The sequence below is a fragment of the Schistocerca nitens genome, chromosome 4, assembly GCF_023898315.1.
Source record: "Schistocerca nitens isolate TAMUIC-IGC-003100 chromosome 4, iqSchNite1.1, whole genome shotgun sequence".
Lineage (NCBI taxonomy): Eukaryota > Metazoa > Arthropoda > Insecta > Orthoptera > Acrididae > Schistocerca > Schistocerca nitens.
The window spans coordinates 610,093,283-610,113,944 of NC_064617.1; positions in this window are offsets into that span (position 1 = coordinate 610,093,283).

The following is a 20,662-nucleotide window of genomic DNA, read 5'->3' on the forward strand; positions in this document are numbered from 1 at the left end:
GGCCACTGGTAGGTTCCAACACACAGCCCAACAAGAGGGCACGTGTAGCCAGTCCTCCTGACTCAGGATCGAAATCCGAGAATATCATGACTAGTAACAGAACACATGCTGGCAGTCAGAATGTGTTTTTAATCGTTAAAAGGAGAGAGGACAGCTTCGAGAAGGTTTCCCCTTTCTTTATTCAAAAAGGGCTCAAGGACGCTGCTGGCAGTTTGAAATCTGTTAAGCGATTACGTGATGAGACGCTTTTGATGGAAACTGCTAGTTCCCAACAAGCTAAGAATCTCTAGAACGCACACTCCCTTGAGGAATATGCCATCAAATCTGAGCTACACACCACCTTGAATTACAGCAAAGGTGTTGTGACGTGCAGGGATCTGGTGGACATTCCCAAAGAGGAACTGAAATATGAGTGGGATCCAGCAGGAATAGTTGACGTGCAAAATATCATGAAGAGGGTGGATGGTGTTCTTGTTAAGTCCGACTCCTTTATCCTGACATTTAATAACATATTAAGATAGGTTTCCTTCGCTTAAGTGTGCAGCCTTATGTACCCAACCCAATACCAGCATTTTGGGCATACTATTCTGGGGTGTCATAGAAAAGCTACGTGTGGTGAGTGTGGTCAGGCCACCCATGAAGGTGTCCATTGTTTGTCTCCATTGAAGTGTGTGAATTGCTCTGGACCTCACCCCATCTGGAGTTGGGACTGCAACGTGTATCTATAAGAACGGAAGATACAGGAGCTTAAAACTATTAAGTGTATCCCATATACTGAGGCAATAAAGCTCTATAAAGCCATGCTGCCCCCCTTGTTTTGCTACCTCCACATGGAAAGCTGACACAGCTACACAAACGGAGGCTGCCAGTGTCGGCACTAATACCTGCGTGTGTCCATGCACTTGTGCTCCTGCTGTTGTTTCTACACCCGTCCGTCCCCCGCGAACTTCAGAGAAAGCTGTGGTTGCTGACATTGTAGAGCTCCATGCTGCCCCCCTTGTTTTGCTACCTCCACATGGAAAGCTGACACAGCTACACAAAAGGTTCCGTCTGGTACACTGTCCAATGCTGCCACACTCGCAACCACAATTGTGGCTGCAAAGTCTACCCAGGGAAAAAAATCCAAGACAAAATGCCAACCACCACTGGAATCTGGCAGAAAACAGCCTGATGGTGTTGACATCGACCTCTATGATGTCTCTGTCGATTCTTCTTTAGAGACTATGGAGCTTGATGTCGGATTGGGGCAACCATCTCGCTCCAAAACTGAGCCCCCACCCGTTGTGGGCTCCCCTCCCCATCAGAAAGTCAGAATGAACATACTACCCCACTGATACATGGCTTCCATCATACAGTAGAACATGAATGAATTCAGGACGCACATGGTTGAACTAAAACTCCTAGTGCAGCAATGCCCACTCTACTTGTGTTTGCAGGAAACACATTTCAAAGCATCTGATGCCCCTGCACTACGAGGCTATTCCCTATATCGCAAGGATGGCTTGACAGGGGAAAGAGCCAAAGGAGGGGTTGCTGTGTTTGTCAATAATGGGCACCACTCCTCTGCTCTCCTCCTGGATACCAACCCACAAGCAGTTGCCATTGAGATTTCTGCACGTCAGAGGCTTACAGTTTGTTCTCTTTATCTACCTCCACTGGATTCATTAGACTCTGAGGCTCCCACAGATCATATCGCACAACTCCCCTGACCATTTCTCCTCCTGGGTGACTTCAATGCCCACCATGTCCCGTGGGGTTGAATGTCTACTTGCCCTTGGAATCGAGTTTTGGAGAGCCTCTTGACATCTCAAGAGCTGTGCTTCCTAAACGCTGGTGCTCCGACTCATTTCTGCGCTGCTACTGCGTCATTCTCAGCCATCAACCTATCTTTCTGCTCTCCAGCCCTCGCTGACTCTGTTCACTGGGAGGTCATTGAGGACCTTCATTCCAGCGACCACTTCCCGATCCGCCTTCAGCTACTTGATGGTGTGTTGCTGGAACAGAAGTCACCAACATGGATGATTGGCAAGGCTAACTGGACTCTGTTCGGCCAGTTGGCTGTGTTTGAACACCGTGACAGTGTCCAGGAATGAGTGGATGACATCACGTATGTGATTCATCACGCTGCTGATCTATCCATACCAAAGTCTTTCAGCCATCTTCAGAGGCGACTTGTCCCTTGGTGGACAGAAGAGTGGCATTTAGCTATCCGGGACAGGCATGCGGCTCTTCAACGGTTTAAATGCCGCTGGACAGTGGACAATCTCACAAACTTCCGAATCGCGAGAGCCAAGGCTCGCCATGTCATTAAAGAGAGCAAAAAGTGGTCGTGGCATGAGTTCCTGAACTCCATCAAGCATTCCACATGTTGCTCAAAAGTATGGGAAGCCATCCAGAGGATTTCTGCTAAACACAGCCGTTTACCGATAGCTGCAGTGTTGAACCAGGGGTGCCTCCAAACAACACCTAGGAACATTGCTCAGACAATGGCTGAGCATTTTGCACAAACTACTGCCACTGCAAGCAGGATCCACCATTTTGTTGCTACCGTGCGGCTGTCAGGAGGGAAAAGTAGGACTTTAGGTCAGACAGTTCTGAGACCTACAACTTCCCTCTCCTCAAACCAGGAAAGGACCGCCCATGTCCCAGTAGTTATTGGAGCATCGCCCTGACAAGCTGTGTCGGAAAGACCCTGGAACAGATGGTTAACCATCGTCTGGTCTGGCTGTTGGAGACCCGACAACTCCTTAGCTGCTCTCAGTGTGGATTCCAAAAATTTCGATCCACGGTTGACAACCTGACCCTCCTAGAATCGGCTATTCAGCAGGCTTTCCTCTGTCAGCATCACTGTATCGGCATATTCTTTAACATCAGTAAGGCATATGATACTATTTGGAGACACTATATTCTCGCACAACTGCATCAATGGGGCTTTCGTGGCCACCTCCCCATTTTCATTCAGTCTTTCCTGTCTCAGCAGTTTTTTCAAACTCAACACTTGTCTGATCGATCTGAGCAGGTGAATGGTATCCCCCAGGGCAGTGTTGTAAGTGTTACAATCTTTGCTATAGGCATCAACAGTATAACATCTACAGTAAAGAGTTCAGTAAAGTGCTTCTTATTTGTGGACAACTTTGCTATTTTCTGTTCCTCCTCCAGTGTTGCAATGGTGAGCCATCAGTTCCAACTTACAGCAGTTTTGTGTCAATAAGAGAGAGAGAGAGAGAGAGAGATACAGTGCGCTTTCTGGGCCTCATTTTTGACTCCAGATTGTCATGGTTACCACACCTGTGAGAATTGAAAGCCAGAACCCTGAAGGCACTGAACATCCTCAAGTGCCTCAGCCACAGGTCTTGGGGAGCGGACAGGGCGTGTCTCCTCCAATTTTAATGGGCTTTTGTGCATTCGCGGCTGGACTACAGGTGCACGGTGTATGGATCAGCGAGGCCCTCTTATTTGTGGCTCCTTGATGCTATCCACCATGCAGGGATTCGACCGGCCACAGGTGCTTATTGGACCAGTCCCATACCCAGCCTCTGTGCTGAGGCTAGGGAACCACCACTTAATGTCCGACGGCACCAGGCATGTAAGTTTCTTGCAGCTCCAACCTCATCCGCTCACTATATTGTTGCTCACTCGCCTTTGGACCGTCTTTTTTCCCAGCATCCCTCAGCAACAATGCCGTTTGGAATCTGCGAGCAAAGTGTGCTGGAGTCCCTCAGTGTGGAACCTGTACAGCCCCAAATCCAGGGTTTTAACCACCTGCCACCCTGGTTACTGGAGAGGCCCAGAGTGATTTTAGGTTTGGTGCAGTACAAGAGAGATTGCACTCCTGTCACCGTTTTTAGTGCAACATTTTCTGCCATTTTATCTGAGCACCACGACTATGTAGCTGTTTTTACGGACAGGTCAAAACAGGGGATTGCGTTGGTTGCTCTGTTGTTTTTCCGGATCGTGTCCTCAAGGTCCGACTGCCTCAAGCGTTTACTGTCTTTCATGCAGAATTGTCTGTGATTTTGCAGGCATTGGAGCAGATGAGACGTTCTTCCCATCCTAAATTTCTTGTCTGTTCCAACTCACTAAGTGCCCTTCACTCATTGCAACGTTTGTATCTTGCACATAAAATAGTCCAGACCATCCAGGATGCCCTCCTCTAACTAAAACGACTGGGGAAGGAGGAGGCTTTCTGCTGGGTTCCAGGGTACATCATCATTGCTGGGAACAACAGCATTACTAGTGTCCTGCTTGACACAGTCAAGTTGTTTAAAAAGTCTGGGTGTAACGTTGCAAAGTGATATTAGGTAGAACGAGCATATGAAAACTGTGGTAGGGAAGGCAAATGGTTGACTTTGGTTTATTGAGGGAGTATTAGGAAAGAGTAAAGGAGATCGCATACAGGACACTGGTGTGACCTGTTCTTGAGTACTGCTCAAGTGTTTGGGATCCGTACCAGGTCAGATTGAAAGAAGACATCGAAGCAATTCAGAGGCAGGTGGCTAGATTTGTTATCAGTAGGTACGCACAACACATAAGTGTTATGGGATACTTCGGGAACTCAAATGGGAATTTCTGGAGGGAAGACAACATTCTTTTCGAGAAACACTATTGAGAAAATTTAGAGAACTGGCTTTTCAAGCTGACTGATGAACGATTTCACTGCCACCAACATACACCGCACATAAGGACCTCAAAGATAAGACAGAAGAAATTAGAGTTCTTATGGAGGCATACAGACAATCGTTTTTCCCTCACTCTATTTGCTAGTGGGACAGGAGGGAAAACGACACGTAGTGGTACAGGGTACCCTCTGCCATGCACCATACAGTGGCTTGCGGAGTATCTATGTAGATGTAGATCTTATTCTTAATCGCAGCCAACTGCTCATCCTTCTCATGATATTCCCCTATATCTCTAAACAACTGTGGTGCATCTGTCAATATGGAACTGATGAGAAGTACTTCCTTAGTGGCTGCCAGATACCATCCACCAGATCTTCCTTCGTTTGTTCCAAACATGTGGATCAAACCACCTGCAATCTTGTTCTTGTATCGTTTTATGTTTGCACCTGAAACTGGAAGGCCAAAACCCTTTATGCCCACCAGACAATCCTGCCTGTCTTCTGCAGTCTGCCCAGAACTCAACTTAATGCCTGATTATTGGTTTCCAAGGTAAACTGGACATGTTCCAGATAGCATCTAAATTTTTTATCCCAAATAGTGCCACTAGAGCCTCTAATTCATACATCGATAATGCCTTTTGTGGTGGGTTCAGTGTTTTTGACACAAAATCAGTGGGTCTCCTCCCTTTTCCACTCTCTTGTAACAAGACTGTCCCCAACCTTACAGTAGAGTAAAAGAAATGTTTTATTAAAATCTGGGAGAGCCAGAACCGGAGCTGTTACTAATGCTTGCTTTAACAAAACGCAAGCCATATCCTGCGAAGGACCCCATTCAAATTTATGGCTCTTCCTATACAATTCTTTCAATAGACCGACCTTCTCTGCAAATCCTGAGATAAACTTGCAAAACAAAAGAAACAAAAAAATCACCATACTGGTGAATTCAGCTGCTTCTTCTTAATTTTTGGAAGCTGGTAGCTGAGTAAGACCTGCACTCTATTAGGATCAATGTTACTCTTCCGGAGCAAGTATATGCTGTAAAAACTGCATCGACGTGCAGGCAAATTTCAGCTTGTCTGTATTATCAGTTAACCTTGTTCTCCTCAACCTCTCAAAAACCTCTCTTAAATGCTGAACATGCTCACCCACCAAACTACTATAAATGACTAAGTCATCTGAATAGTGGTACACAAATGTAAACTTTAAACTGAGAAAATCCCATCCAGTAATTGGGAAAGTAATGTGGCACCCATAGATAGACCAAAAGAAACCCTTTCAATTTCACAGCTGTTCCAGTCAGCCGTAATGATTTCAGAAATTCCTGCCAGAGTAATTTGATAATAGGCTTGGTCCTAATGTAGGCTTGGTCCTAATGTAGGCTTGGTCCTAATGTAGTGCCTCAAAATCATCGGGAGCAAGAATGTAGATCTGTCTGTGGTACCGAACATAACATCATCTTTTTATTTAATATCTGATAATCAGTCACTAGTCTGTATTTTCCATTTGAGTTGGTATAAAAAAAAATATGGACGCCACAAATGGAGACTTGGAAGGCTGAATGATAAATCCCTATTCCAGCATCTGTTAATTAAACCTTTGAAAATCTTCATCCTTGGTGGTGGTGGGGTGAGGGGGGGGGGGGGTGCAAATTATCTGATAATTCAATATTGTATTCCACCAATGAGGTAACACCTAATTGTGGTGTCAACACGTCTGTAAAAAAAACAACCCTTTTATCTCTTCTTGTATCTCAGGATCCAAATGCTCCAACTCACTACTGGCCATTAAAATTGCTACACCACAAAGATGACGTGCTACAGACATGAAATTTAACCAACAGGAAGAAGATGCTGTGATATGCAAATGATTAGCTTTTCAGAGCATTCACACAAGGTTGGCGCCGGTGGCGACACCTACAACGTGCTGACATGAGGAAAGTTTCCCACCGGTTTCTCATACACAAACAGCAGTTGACCGGCGTTGCCTGGTGAAACGTTGTTGTGAAGCCTCGTGTAAGGAGGAGAAATGCGTACCATCACGTTTCCGACTTTGATGAAGGTCGGATTGTAGCCTATCACAATTATGGTTTATCATATCGCAACATTGCTGCTTGCGTTGGTAGAGATCCAATGACTGTTAGCAGAGTATAGAATTGGTGGGTTCAGGGCAGTAATACAGAACACTGTGCTGGATCCCAATGGCCTCATATCACTAGCATTCTAGATGACAGGCATATTATCCGCATGGCTGTAACGGATCGTGCAGCCACGTCTCGATCCCTGAGTCAACAGATGGTGTCGTTTGCAAGGCAACAACCATCTGCACGAACAGTTCTACGACGTTTGCAGCAGCAGAGACTATCAGCTCGGAGACCATGGCTGCGGTTACCCTTGACGCTGCATCACAGACAGGAGCGCCTGCGATGGTGTACGCAGCGACGAACCTGGGTGCACGAATGTCAAAACGTCATTTTTACGGATTAATCCAGGTTCTGTTTACAGCATCATGATGGTCGCATCCATGTTTGGTGTCATTGTGGTGAACGCACATTGGAAGTGTGTATTCGTCATCACCATACTGGCATATCACCCGGTGTGATGGTATGAGGTGCCATTGGTTACATGTCTCAGTCACCTCTTGTTCGCATTGACAGCACTTTGAACAGTGGACATTACATTTCAGATGTGTTACGATCCATGGCCATACCCTTTATTCAGTCCCTGCGAAACCCTACATTTCAGCTGGATAATGCAAGACCGCATGTTGCAGGTCCTGTACTGGCCTTTCTGGATACAGAAAATGTTTAACTGCTGCCCTGGCGAGCACATTCTCCAGATCTCTCGCCAGTTGAAAATGTCTGGTCAATGATGGCGAAGCAACTGGCTCATCACAATACTCCAGTCACTACTCTTGATGAACTGTGGTATTGTGTTGAAGCTGCATGGGCAGCTGTACCTGTACACGCCATTGAAGCTCTGTTTGACTCAATGCCCAGGCGTATCAAGGCCATTATTACTGCCAGAGGTGGTTGTTCTGGGTACTGATTTCTCAGGATCTATGCACCCAAATTGCATGAAAATGTAATCATAAGTCAGTTCTAGAATAATATATTTGTCCAATGAATATCTGTTTATCATCTGCATTTCTTCTTGGTGTAGCAGTTTTAATGGCCAGTAGTGTATATTTCTAAACTCTCTTCTGCCTTCTCCTTCCCCCCCCCCTCCCTCCCTCCTCTCCAGCCCATCCACTACTCGCTATCTCAGTGGCAGTCTGGTCCTTACAATTTACAAAATGAACGAAAACCTTCTGGCCTTCCGGTCAGTTACCAGATCAGTTCTACCAATAATGTCTGCCACTAAAATACAAGTAATAGCCAACATGCCAACAACCCACATTCTCTCCTTTCAAGTGAATTCTTTTATCCTAAGCTTCATGAAGCCTACCCCTTTTACCTTAACAGTACTATCTTCTCTTATTTACACAAAAACAATCAGAAGCTCTCGCTGATATGGCACTCTCTGAATCCAGCGAAGTGCAAAAAAATTCCTCGTTAATGGTGTAACGCACAAATGGTAAGTTTTGTTGTACATGTGTCCTCATTTTACTAATGGTCTTATGCTCCTTCCTTCTTCAATTGCACCCTTTTCCTTTTCTCACAATTCCTACTTATATGTCCCACTTTGTTACAGTACCTACACCTTACCCCGTTCTCCTTGTCATCCTCCTCCTCCTCCTCCTCCTCCTCCTCATCCGTACTACCAAATTGAAAATTCACTTTTTTCCCAACCCTTTCTTTTATTTCTCTATCATCTTCTATTCTTCATTGCATTGTTCTTTTTACCCTCCCCAAATCCGCATATTCAGCAGCCTGAATATTGTGCGTTAACTCCCACAATCGTACAAAGATTGTAAGTATTTTACAAAAGATCGCTCTTTCTCTGTCCATAGGTCGTAATCTGTGGATAATATGTGGGACTATTTCTCCTTCAGCATATGGCAAATACAATTCTAGCACACTTCTTCTCACTCTTTCCAAATATTTAATAACACATTCCCATTTACCCTGTTCCATTCCATATTTCTTATAAATCAGTTCCTGCAGTTTACGCATCTTGTCTCTAAAACAGATTTATCAAGTGACTTTCCTGTATAGCTCCCAACATAAGTTTCATAAATTTACCCTCAACCTATATCATTAATAACTTTAAGGTCTCAACATCTGTCACACCAACTGCTGTCGCTTTCTGTTGGAACTCCACAATGAAATATAGAAACCTAATTAGTTCCTCAACCAAGTCTAATGATAAATCCCCACACTTTTCCAAACATCCTTGCAATGGATTTGGTAACTTAGCAAATGGTTTGTCTTATATCGCACGCTCCTGGTGACACTGTTCATCTTGCCCCACTGCACTTCCTGTCTCACACCCTGCCTAGCCTACATTAGAAAGCCAATCACCAATCCTTTCTACATAGCCTTTCATTCACTCTTCTACCTCTTGGTCCAAGTTCTCTGAGTGATCAACATAATGTGCATATCTAGCTTGTAGTCACCTAATCTGTTTTATCTTTAAATAGAACACTGCCTAATCCTTCAATATTTTCCAACATTTCTTCCAGATCAGTACAAATAGCAGCAGCAGCCAAGCTTACCTCCTCCTTTCCTGTGATTTTCAATACTATTGGGTGTTGCATGTTTTGTCTCGCCTGACCTACTAATTCCATTACATTTCCTTTAGGTTCCATGCCTCTTCTCTGGAGTTCTGTCACCTCACCTCTCTTCAAATAGGCTAGGTCCCTAACACCTCCAGCAGGCATTGTAGACCAGTCAACAGTACACTATCAGATTGCTATAAATAATTTTTCAAATAATTATTTTATTTTGGCTGTATGCCTCCCCACCTAATCAACTATGCTCTCTGCTGCCAACATTGTGACAATACTGGGACCAAACCTTATCAGGAGTGGCAGATTAGGGGAAAGGATAGAAAAACAACTAAGGTTCCAAAAATGTATTTATTTATTTTTTGAAACTGTAAAAGTTTCTGCTTTTTCCCTGGAATACAACACCACTAGGAAAAATTACTATTTTTCATTTACCATAAAATATTGGCAATACCTTTTACTCTAAAATAAAGATTTAAAAGAAAGAGAAACTCATCTAAACTCTAATCTTCTCCACTAAGCAAGGATACATTCATAAGGAGTTGTCAGATTTCCTTTTTAACAAAACAAGTTGAGTCAATCATATACAGTTTATGCTGTCGTTCACAGGAAATTTAAAAACAGTATGTAAAGCTTTAAACCTTGACAGTCCTTCTTATCTGCTTCTTACTGAGAATTACTTGAACTTCGCCTTGGCAGTTGAACAGGTTGGCAATTATTACTTTTGGTCATCCACCAACAGGAAATCTGGTCCATAGACATGCCCCTTATTCACACCAACAAGATTATTTACATACTTAAGTGTAGAGTTACCCTGAAAGACAAGTATTTCAGGAACAGTTCAGAATAATTGGTTTATACACAGCCACTAGACAGCTTTCACACTAAATGCCTTTAGCAAAAATCATAACCCACAAACTCCGTGCCACTGTGAGAACACTTATGAAAACAGTCACATCAAAAGATCATAATTCCAACATAACAAGGTGGCATCCATGTAAGAAAAATGTCTACACTCCAACTGTCCTACAGACACACCTTCAATGGCACCAGTACTCAAGACGCAGAATGAACTTTGGACATACGGATTTGCATTGAGTTCACTAGCAACACACATCTGTCTGGAACAAGACACCCATCACACAACACTGAACACATCCACTTCAATGAAGGCTCCACTCAGTGACAAACGTACTTAGCATTCATGCCATTATGTGTAGATCCCATTCCACCTTCACTCAGAAGAAGTTACTCTCCTTATCACAGTCACTTCTGAAACATAGATATTTCATGTAAACAGTGTGGCTACCACCAGTCGAGCACACCCTCTGTACCACACAAGTGCCCAGCCATAACTCGTTACCAGCACAAAGAATTATTTCTCTGTTCTCTCTCCAAAACGTCTGAACACTGGCAAGCTCATACACCACTATGCAGCCACTGCCGTGGAGAGAGAGAAATAACCATGCCATTTGACTGCCCAGTAGTAACTTACTCCTAATCCTCATCCTGTCACATGACAGTTTGACTTCTCTGCTTCACTGAGACTATTGAAGACTGGTGCCAACTCTTGGCACAAAATCTGTTTATTTTATTTATTGATTTATTTATTCTTCCATAGAGCTTTAGTTCAATAGTATTGGATATGTCAGATACATTACAAAAATAATAGAGGGTAAGTCAATTACTATCCACAAAGTACTTATAAAATTTTATTGTAATCAGATAGGAAACTTACGAGAACATCATTTTTCGACATAGTCTCCTTGTGTTTCAACGCACTTGGTCCATCATTGTACAAGCTTCCTCATGCCTTCATAAAAATGATTCTCAGTCGAGCTGCAAGCCAAGAATGAATTGCTTCTTTCACTGCTTCGTCCAAGGCAAATCAACGGCCCCTTAATGCCAGTTTGAGTGGACCAAACAAGTGATAATCAGAAGGGGCAAGATCGGGACTATACAGAGGATGATCCAGTACATCAAATTTGAGTTTCTGGAGCGTTTCAGCATTGTGGGCAGCAGTATGTTGACACGGGCATTGTCGCGCAACAACACAACACCTTCTCACAGCAATCGTTGACGTTTGCTTTGAATTGCAAGCTTTAGCCTGACAGTAAGCATCTCACTGTAATGTACACTGTTTATTTTGTGACCCTTTCCCCATAATTTTCTGGTACTGGACCTTGTGCATCCCAAAAAACTGTAAGCATCAGTTTTTCTGCGGACGGTTAAGTCTTGAGCTTTTTCTTGTATGGTGAATTTGGATGTTTCCATTCCATACTCTGCCGTTTACTCTCCGGCTCGTAATGATGGATCCATGTTTCGTCACCAGTAATGATCCTGTCTAAGAATTGTCCCCTTTGTTACCATAGCGATCCAAATATTTTTTGCAGATGTTTAAGCGCATTTATTTATGCAACTGTGTGAGTTGTTTTGGGACCCATCTTGCACAAACTTTATGCAACCCAAGTCTGTTGTGAATGATTTCATAGGCAGAACTGTGACTAATTTGCAGACAATATGTCACTTTGTCAATAGTTAAACATTTGTCTAAGAGAATCATTTCACTTGAACGCTCAATGTTTTTTTTCATTTGTGGCAGTAAATGGTCATCCAGCTCCTTCATCGTGCATAACACTTGTGCGACCATTTCAGAATTTTTCAATCCATTCGTAGACACTCCGTTGTGGCAAAACACTGTTCCCATACTGTACCAAAAGTCTTTGATGAATTTTGGCCCCTGATACGCCTTCCGACCACAAAAAATGGATCACTGAAAGTTGCTCTTCTTTGGTGCAAATAGGCAGCGGAGCAGCCATGATTAACAGCACAGCAGCGATAACAAAACTAACCTAGCAGCTTGAAAATTGCAAAGATATAACGAAAAATAAACAAAGCATATGTCATCAATGTAAAACAACAGTACTACCAAAATAAAGAAAACCATAACTAAATTGTGGATAATAATTGACTTACTCTCTTATTTATAACATATTAACAAAGTAGAATAGGATTAGGTGAAGATATGGCAGGAAGTCGGCCATGGCCTAATCAAAGCAACCATCCCAAAATTTACCTTAGCAACTTCAGGAAACCATCAAAAACCCAAGTCACGATGGCCAGACAGGAAATAAACCTGGTCCTCCCAAATGTGACTGGAATATATTAAGACTGGAGTAGCCACCTCACTCAGTACACGATTGGAAGGGGAATCACAAATATATAGGCCTAGTCTATATTGTGAGTGCAACATCACAAGAAGTAAATCAATGAACATCACATTCTGAAAATAAAAACATTGCTGAAAAAGTGAAAACACGTGAACACACTATTTAACATTGCTGTGAAGTACAACAATGCACAATATGTACCGTAAGTCCTCTTTGTTCTCCAATTGTATTGTTCACAGGTTTTTACTATTTTTCCATTTTGTTTCCATTTCATTGGCTTTTGCATTTATAGTAAATTTTAGTTTCCTTTCTCTGATTAACATTCTTTGTACAATGTAACTACCTGGAGGACACCATGAAGTGTGTTGGGATTTTCACTACTGCCTGTTCAATGATCTATCTTCAAACAACTGATCTTTATTTTGTATGTAGTTTGCACTGAGTCCCACATCACATCTATTGTTCTAAATTAGTACTTATCTTGTTTGTTCTGTCAGTCTCATTGTCTTCCATGTTGCTGATCCCCAGACATCATCTTTTATACCAAGAAATATTAAATGGTCAAAGCATTGTCATTTAGGTAACTTCCAATGGTTATTCGAATAAACACAGTTCATGACATGTGAAAAAGATATATTCTTTAGTTTCCCAGACTTAATGTATAATACTTTCACCTTTAGCGGTAATACAAAACAGTATCAATTCTCTTTGCAAGAACTCTTCTACCAAGAGTGTCCATTCCACAACACATTCCTCCAAGTCTCTGTATGAACAAAAACAGCGATGTTATGTAGAAAAGTGTTTAAAATGCTATCGATAATAATCATTGGTATAACTTTGAGACAATTATTTAAATAGATTTAGATGAATTTAAGTGAAATGCTTCAACATTATTTTAAATATGCAGGATATAAATATTTAAGTATGGAATAAATCATTTTTAAGAATCTGTATGTTTAGAAATTATTCTTATTCAACTGAGAAGATCAGTACCCACTGGCATCGTATGTTTCCTATTATATTTTTGGCTTGATTGCATTACAACACTACACCCTTATTGGAACTGTGGTACATAACTACTGTAAATCTAATGGTATGCTGTAGAGCAAAATTTTGAATTTTCCACTAAAATTATGGTTAGTCTTAAATGCTATGTTGGACAGACCAAAGTTATCGGTTACATTATAAACAGTTTAACAACTAATCAATACTCAGAATTAATGAAGTTAGAACCTAAATTTATACATTAACTTGTTTTAGTTCATACATGTTGCTAATGATACTTGTCTGGCTGTAGATTAAGTTGTTTACTGTTAAGAAATCTCACTTCAAACCCTTCAGTTTGCAATCTCACCTCAAATCCTTTGATTTGTTTCTCTGCCAGTTTTAACACTTACTGTTCAGTTGCCCATTTCCTAATGTGTTTGTCATGTCATGTGATAAAGGAACTGTTTCTGTGTAGTAATCCCAGGAATGTATTTTGATGGGGAATTTGAGGAACTCAATAAGGTGAAGTACTTCCTCTACTGTACTTAAGCTGACAGACAGTACAGTGTAGTTGTGATAAAAGAAAGTACAGCAAGATATGGATTACTGATCACAGCTGTTAGTAAGGGAGTTATAAGAAAAACAAATCGTAAGTCAAGACCAGATGAGAAGAGTATACTCACTGTAAATATGTGTAACTCTGCACTATGGAAAAAATTATGTTTTCTTAAACTTCACTAATCCCTGATGATTGCATCACTGTGCTAGTAGTATCCCAATCATAAATGTTTGTGTGGAATTCTAGGAGAGTATTATGATGTAATCAAGATTAATGCACATTAAGAATTATATGATATCCATGGGCATTGATTAATTTGAAAGGCAGTAATTGTATCCAGTACTATTTGTACATAACATAACTGTAAATTTAAAAAAGTTATTTATAACATTTCCAAAGAATTTTGTTATCTTTACATAAGCAATATAGTTATAAGTGAATTTAAATACTGTCATTACCTACAAACGCAAGTATCCTTTCTTGGTTGGTGGGAGGAGTAGCTGACAGAGAATCATGGGATGTCATTTGTAAAGAGTAGACATGTTTCGTACTGAGTTGGTGTTTATAACTCAAGAGAGCAAATGGAAATTATTTTGGCAACCATTTACTTTAAATGTTCAAGAATACAGAAGTTAAAAGTGTGTTCAATTATTATTTCATAGTCAGTGAACAAGTGAAATTTCATTTCCTTCAGACAGGTGAATCCAGAGACAACAGTCATACACCAAAGCCAACACATAAAATGAGTTAACTACCAGATACAAAAATTATTGAATTTGAACATGTTCACTTTTAAAATTCTGCAAATTGATAAGCATCTGTAGTCAATGATGATTTGGCTTTGAATTGAAAGTGGCATGTTACACTACAGTAATATGATGCTAACTTGTATCTCTCTAGGTGCATCTGTGCCATTCCTGGAATTTCCAAATGATGTTACTGAACAGCATCCTTATGTTAATATTGGAAAAGTCCAAATGTATTCTTAGTTTTAGTCCTTTGTACTTTGCAAGCTGTAGGTTTTCTACTTTCCTGAATGATTCTATGGAGCTACAGGGTGTACATGTATTGTTGTGTGTTGTTCGGCAGTCAGTAGTAATATGAATTGAGAAGCAAGAGTACACCCTGTATTAAATGTAAATTTGTATCTGTCAAAGTTAAAGAGTGGTGGTTACCTAGTCTGTGGCTTCCAAATACACTCTAAGAAAGAAAGAAGAAGAAGAAAAATGATGCACCTTGAAAGAATTGTCCAAATGGGATGGGAATCAATAGATGAGATGTATGTGCACAGACAAACAAATGATTACAATTTCATAAAATTGGATGACTTATTCAAGAGAAAAAGCTTCACAAATTGAGCAAGTCAATAATTCGTTTGTCCACCTCTGGCCCATATGCAAGCTGATATTCAGCTTGGCACTGATCGATAGAGTTGTTAGCTTATTAAAATCCTGAGCTGGTTGGAGAGCACTGCCAATAATGCTCCAAATGTTCTTAACTGGGGAGAGATGTGGTGACACCTATTGGTCAAGGTAAGGTTTGGCACACACGAAGACAAGTAGTAGAAACTCTTGCCCTGTGCGGGTGGGCATTATCTCGCTGAAAAATGAACCCAGGATGGCTTGCTATGAACGGCAACAAAACGGGACATGAAATATCATTGACATACCGCAGTGATGCAAGGGAGCCACGGATGACAACCAGAGGAGTCCTACTATGAAAATAAATGGCACCCCAGACCATTACTCCTGGTTGTCGGGCCATATGGCAGGCAATGGTCAGGTTGGTATCCCACCACTACCTGGGGCATCTCCACATATGTCTTCAGCCTGGAATCTCATTGACTAGAGTAGAACCATCTTCAGTGATGATTCCCACTTTGAGCAGAGTCCTGATGACCAGTGAAGATGTATCTGGAGATGCCCCGGGTAACAGTGTATCCTGATATTTGTGCAGAACTACAAATACTGCATTTTTACATTAAACTTATGTTTAAAAGTGGTACTGATTGTTCTTTCAAGTGACATAGCTGAGTAAAATTTGGGTATTTTTGACCACACATATTAAACTGGGTACATCCATTAGGATAATATCAAATGTGCAACAATCATAAGATAGTTAGTGGATTAAAGTTCAAAAATATAAATAATAGACCATTGGTTTTACCACATAATTTTAATTTTATTTGCATACATCATATTACATTCTCTGGCAAACAAATTACTCAAACAATATTAAAATGTTCCTTAAAATTATTTGTAATTTAATGTTTAATGGCAGCTGAATCACATATGGAAGACTCATATGGTGAAAAGGATGATACAAAGGCTGCAACAGTACATTGTGTCTTAATTGTATCAGGTAAACTGTTTATGATAGCATCATACATCATCAGAACATTGTGTGATTTCCATGCTTTTTCCTGGCAGTACATATTGGAGGAAAAATTACTTACATGTCCATCACTATATATTTATAAAAATATGCAGTTAATCTTAATATGCATAATACAATAGTTTAGGCAATGATGTACATATTTACAACACTAGAAAATATTGTGACTTTCACTTCACAATGCATAACATAAAAATTACAGATATATACCCCTACTATTTGGGATTCAATTTGTAGAACAGATTTTTGAATTTTGAAGAGACACTGAAGGTGTTATTGGCTTAGTATGTCTATATATAGAATTAAATAATTCCTTTCAGGGGAGAAGATTATCTTCTCATTTGTACCACATTGTTTATAAATAACTGAGATGTATTATTTTCACTTCCCCCTCATATTATGCCACAATTGTACTATACTGAGAAGTCAGAAACAGTCCAAAAATCTTGTATTGATGTTGCTGGTGAGCTTCTGCTGAGAAATAATTGTTAAGAAAAAAATTGATACATTGCACCATTTCCAAGTTATTTAGCATTGAAGTTAGCCAGTCAGGTCATTGTGTGCACAAATTCAAACACTTGCACATGCTAAAATATGGTAATACACAGACATCTATGAGTCTGTGAGTTTACACTTGTTCAAATGCTCATTACCTATTAAAATGAGCCTTTTTGGCAAGTGATAAAGTTAAGCTAGGTGAGAAAAAGCTACATTTGCTTTGTTTGAGGAATGCAAATGAAGAACGAGTTTGATAACACTGTATCTGGCAGTCCACTTGAATTTGTGCATGTGATGACCTGATTGGCTAACTTAAATGCTGAGCAACTTGGAAATGGCACAATGTGTCAATTTTTTTTAACAATCATTTCTCAGCACCATCTCCCCTGCAACATCCTTACAAGCTTTTCACACTGTTTCTGACCACCCTGTATACTCACAATGCAAAAATAATTCTTTATTTGTCCACAGATAATAAGGTTTAAATTATATCTGTAAAAAGAAGTTGAGAACTATTCAGTTGTCTCATTTAAATTCTTCTGCTATTTGATATTTCCGCAAATGAGGATATTTGTTGCAATGTCATGTAGCTGATATAAGAACTGTTCCACCTACATGACAGTATGACAAATTTTGAGCAAATTTCTGTATGGAGAGGGTGTGATAGAAATGGGGTTAGAGTACAATATGTTGAAATACAGGATCACGATTTCTGGGAGATTCCAGAATAATTAAACCACTGTTTCAAATAAGAAAAGAGATGGGAAGTTTGGAGGGGGTGGAATAGAGGAGGGGGGAGGAGCAACAACCAGAGGTAGAAGTATCCAAGGAACTGACAAAAAGTTAATTATGATAACTGAGTTGGAAGAACTTACAACAGAATCACAAAGAAAGAAATATGGTAGGATACAGTAATTATGGTAAATGATTAACATAATCTTGATCTTGTTGAGTTCCACATGTGATTGATACTAATATTAATGATCAATGGGAACTACCACAGACACATCTATACAACATTTGTTGATGTTCTAAAAGAGTGTAACTGGTCATGACATAACAATTGTTGTATAAATACAGATGTAGTGGTCCTCATTAATCGTTACTATAGATCAAGATAAAAAGCAGATGTAACAAGAGGAGCAATTACCAAAGAAAATAAAGAGAGAAATCAAAAAACAAGGGAGAAATGATGAAAATAGCAGAAATTCAGAAGAGTAGTACAGAGACAGAAATAATTCTAAAATACCACTGAGTCAGCTAAAAAATCATTACCAATATATGTACAAAATAAGTAAAAAATCTCCTGCTTTGTGATTTTATTGTGTCAGTTTGGAAAGACATAAATAAAATCACTCTGAGCAGTATGGACAGAAAAACGGTATCATAATTTACTATGCCACATTCGACATACTCTATTATTTTGTAGGTTTACAGTCCATTCTTGTTACCAAGGCCTCCACATTTCTTTCTGTAGTTTCTGTGAATTACTTTTCTTCTGCAGATTTTGGAGGTGCCTTTGCAGGTGCTCTGATAATCTTTTTTTTAAACTAGGTTGTACATTGTTAATTGCTCTGTTCACTTCTTTTACACATTCCCAGAAACCAATATAGAATCTGTCTTTCGTTTCCACACATGTTTCTGAAGTAACGTCCCTTCTACCAAAATCTTCACATCCAGTCAATGGATTTTGTCGTACTTTCTGTGTATTATGTGTGGACTGAGAAAAATGTGTATGATTTGTGCCTGTGATATGCAGAACATGCAAAACAGGGGTCACAGTCCTTTCAGATCTGAGCACTGGATTTTTCTCATATATTTCTGTAGATTCTTCTGGAGCACTTGACCTGCTCAACTGTGAATGTTTTCCATGAAGTTCCTGTAGGTGTTTCACTGTCATCTCCAAAATATCTGCCTTCTCAAGCTTAGTAGCCTTTAATTTCTACAACAAAATGAAGAAAAGCAGATGTTACATTTGATAATCACATTTAAAAACAGAACATGACAAAAAAAAAAAAAAAAAAAAAAAAAAAAAGAAAGATGTACCCACTACAAGACATTTGTGCATTAGTGTATAAACAAGTTCTTTCATGATCAGACCAGTCTTATGTGACTGCAAGAGGAATGACATATAGTGTATTAAAATCATTAGAGAATCAGTCTAGGAAAATGTGTCATGGTCAACTAGGAGTGCAACTCTTTGCTGTTACTGCAGGGAAAAGAAAGAAGTGACTCTTCTTTCCTAGACGTGTAAACAAAACACATACACATGATTGTCCAGCTGCTAATGTTCCAGGAATTATTGGTGTTTGATGCCAGTGTTCACTTCAATTGGTTAAGTTCATCAGCTTTTCCACTTGTGTGTTGCCTGCTGTGTGATTTGAAAAAAGAGCCAACTTGTGTTGAATGATTTTGCTCCTTATTGTCCTATGGAATGATATTTAGAGTAAAAATTGATAGAGAAATTTATTGGTCAAAGTAAGTAATAAGAAAATTGTGAAATAGATAGCTACACCTCCTACAGGTTCTTATTTAAACAACCCGATTACCTTTCAAGTGTATTTATACACTCCTGGAAATTGAAATAAGAACACCATGAATTCATTGTCCCAGGAAGGGGAAACTTTATTGACACATTCCTGGGGTCAGATACATCACATGATCACACTGACAGAACCACAGGCACATAGACACAGGCAACAGAGCATGCACAATGTCGGCACTAGTACAGTGTATATCCACCTTTCGCAGCAATGCAGGCTGCTATTCTCCCATGGAGACGATCGTAGAGATGCTGGATGTAGTCCTGTGGAACGGCTTGCCATGCCATTTCCACCTGGCGCCTCAGTTGGACCAGCGTTCGTGCTGGACGTGCAGACCGCGTGAGACGACGCTTCATCCAGTCCCAAACATGCTCAATGGGGGACAGATCCGGAGATCTTGCTGGCCAGGGTAGTTGACTTACACCTTCTAGAGCACGTTGGGTGGCACGGGATACATGCGGACGTGCATTGTCCTGTTGGAACAGCAAGTTCCCTTGCCGGTCTACGAATGGTAGAACGATGGGTTCGATGACGGTTTGGATGTACCGTGCACTATTCAGTGTCCCCTCGACGATCACCAGTGGTGTACGGCCAGTGTAGGAGATCGCTCCCCACACCATGATGCCGGGTGTTGGCCCTGTGTGCCTCGGTCGTATGCAGTCCTGATTGTGGCGCTCACCTGCACGGCGCCAAACACGCATACGACCATCATTGGCACCAAGGCAGAAGCGACTCTCATCGCTGAAGACGACACGTCTCCATTCGTCCCTCCATTCACGCCTGTCGCGACACCACTGGAGGCGGGCTGCACGATGTTGGGGCGTGAGCGGAAGATGGCCTAACGGTGTGCGGGACCGTAGCCCAGCTTCATGGAGACGGTTGCGAATGGTCCTCGCCGATACCCCAGGAGCAACAGTGTCCCTAATTTGCTGGGAAGTGGCGGTGTGGTCCCCTACGGCACTGCGTAGGATCCTACAGTCTTGGCGTGCATCCGTGCGTCGCTGCGGTCCGGTCCCAGGTCGATGGGCACGTGCACCTTCCGCCGACCACTGGCGACAACATCGATGTACTGTGGAGACCTCACGCCCCACGTGTTGAGCAATTCGGCGGTACGTCCACCCGGCCTCCCGCATGCCCACTATACGCCCTCGCACAAAGTCCGTCAACTGCACATACGGTTCACGTCCACGCTGTCGCGGCATGCTACCAGTGTTAAAGACTGCGATGG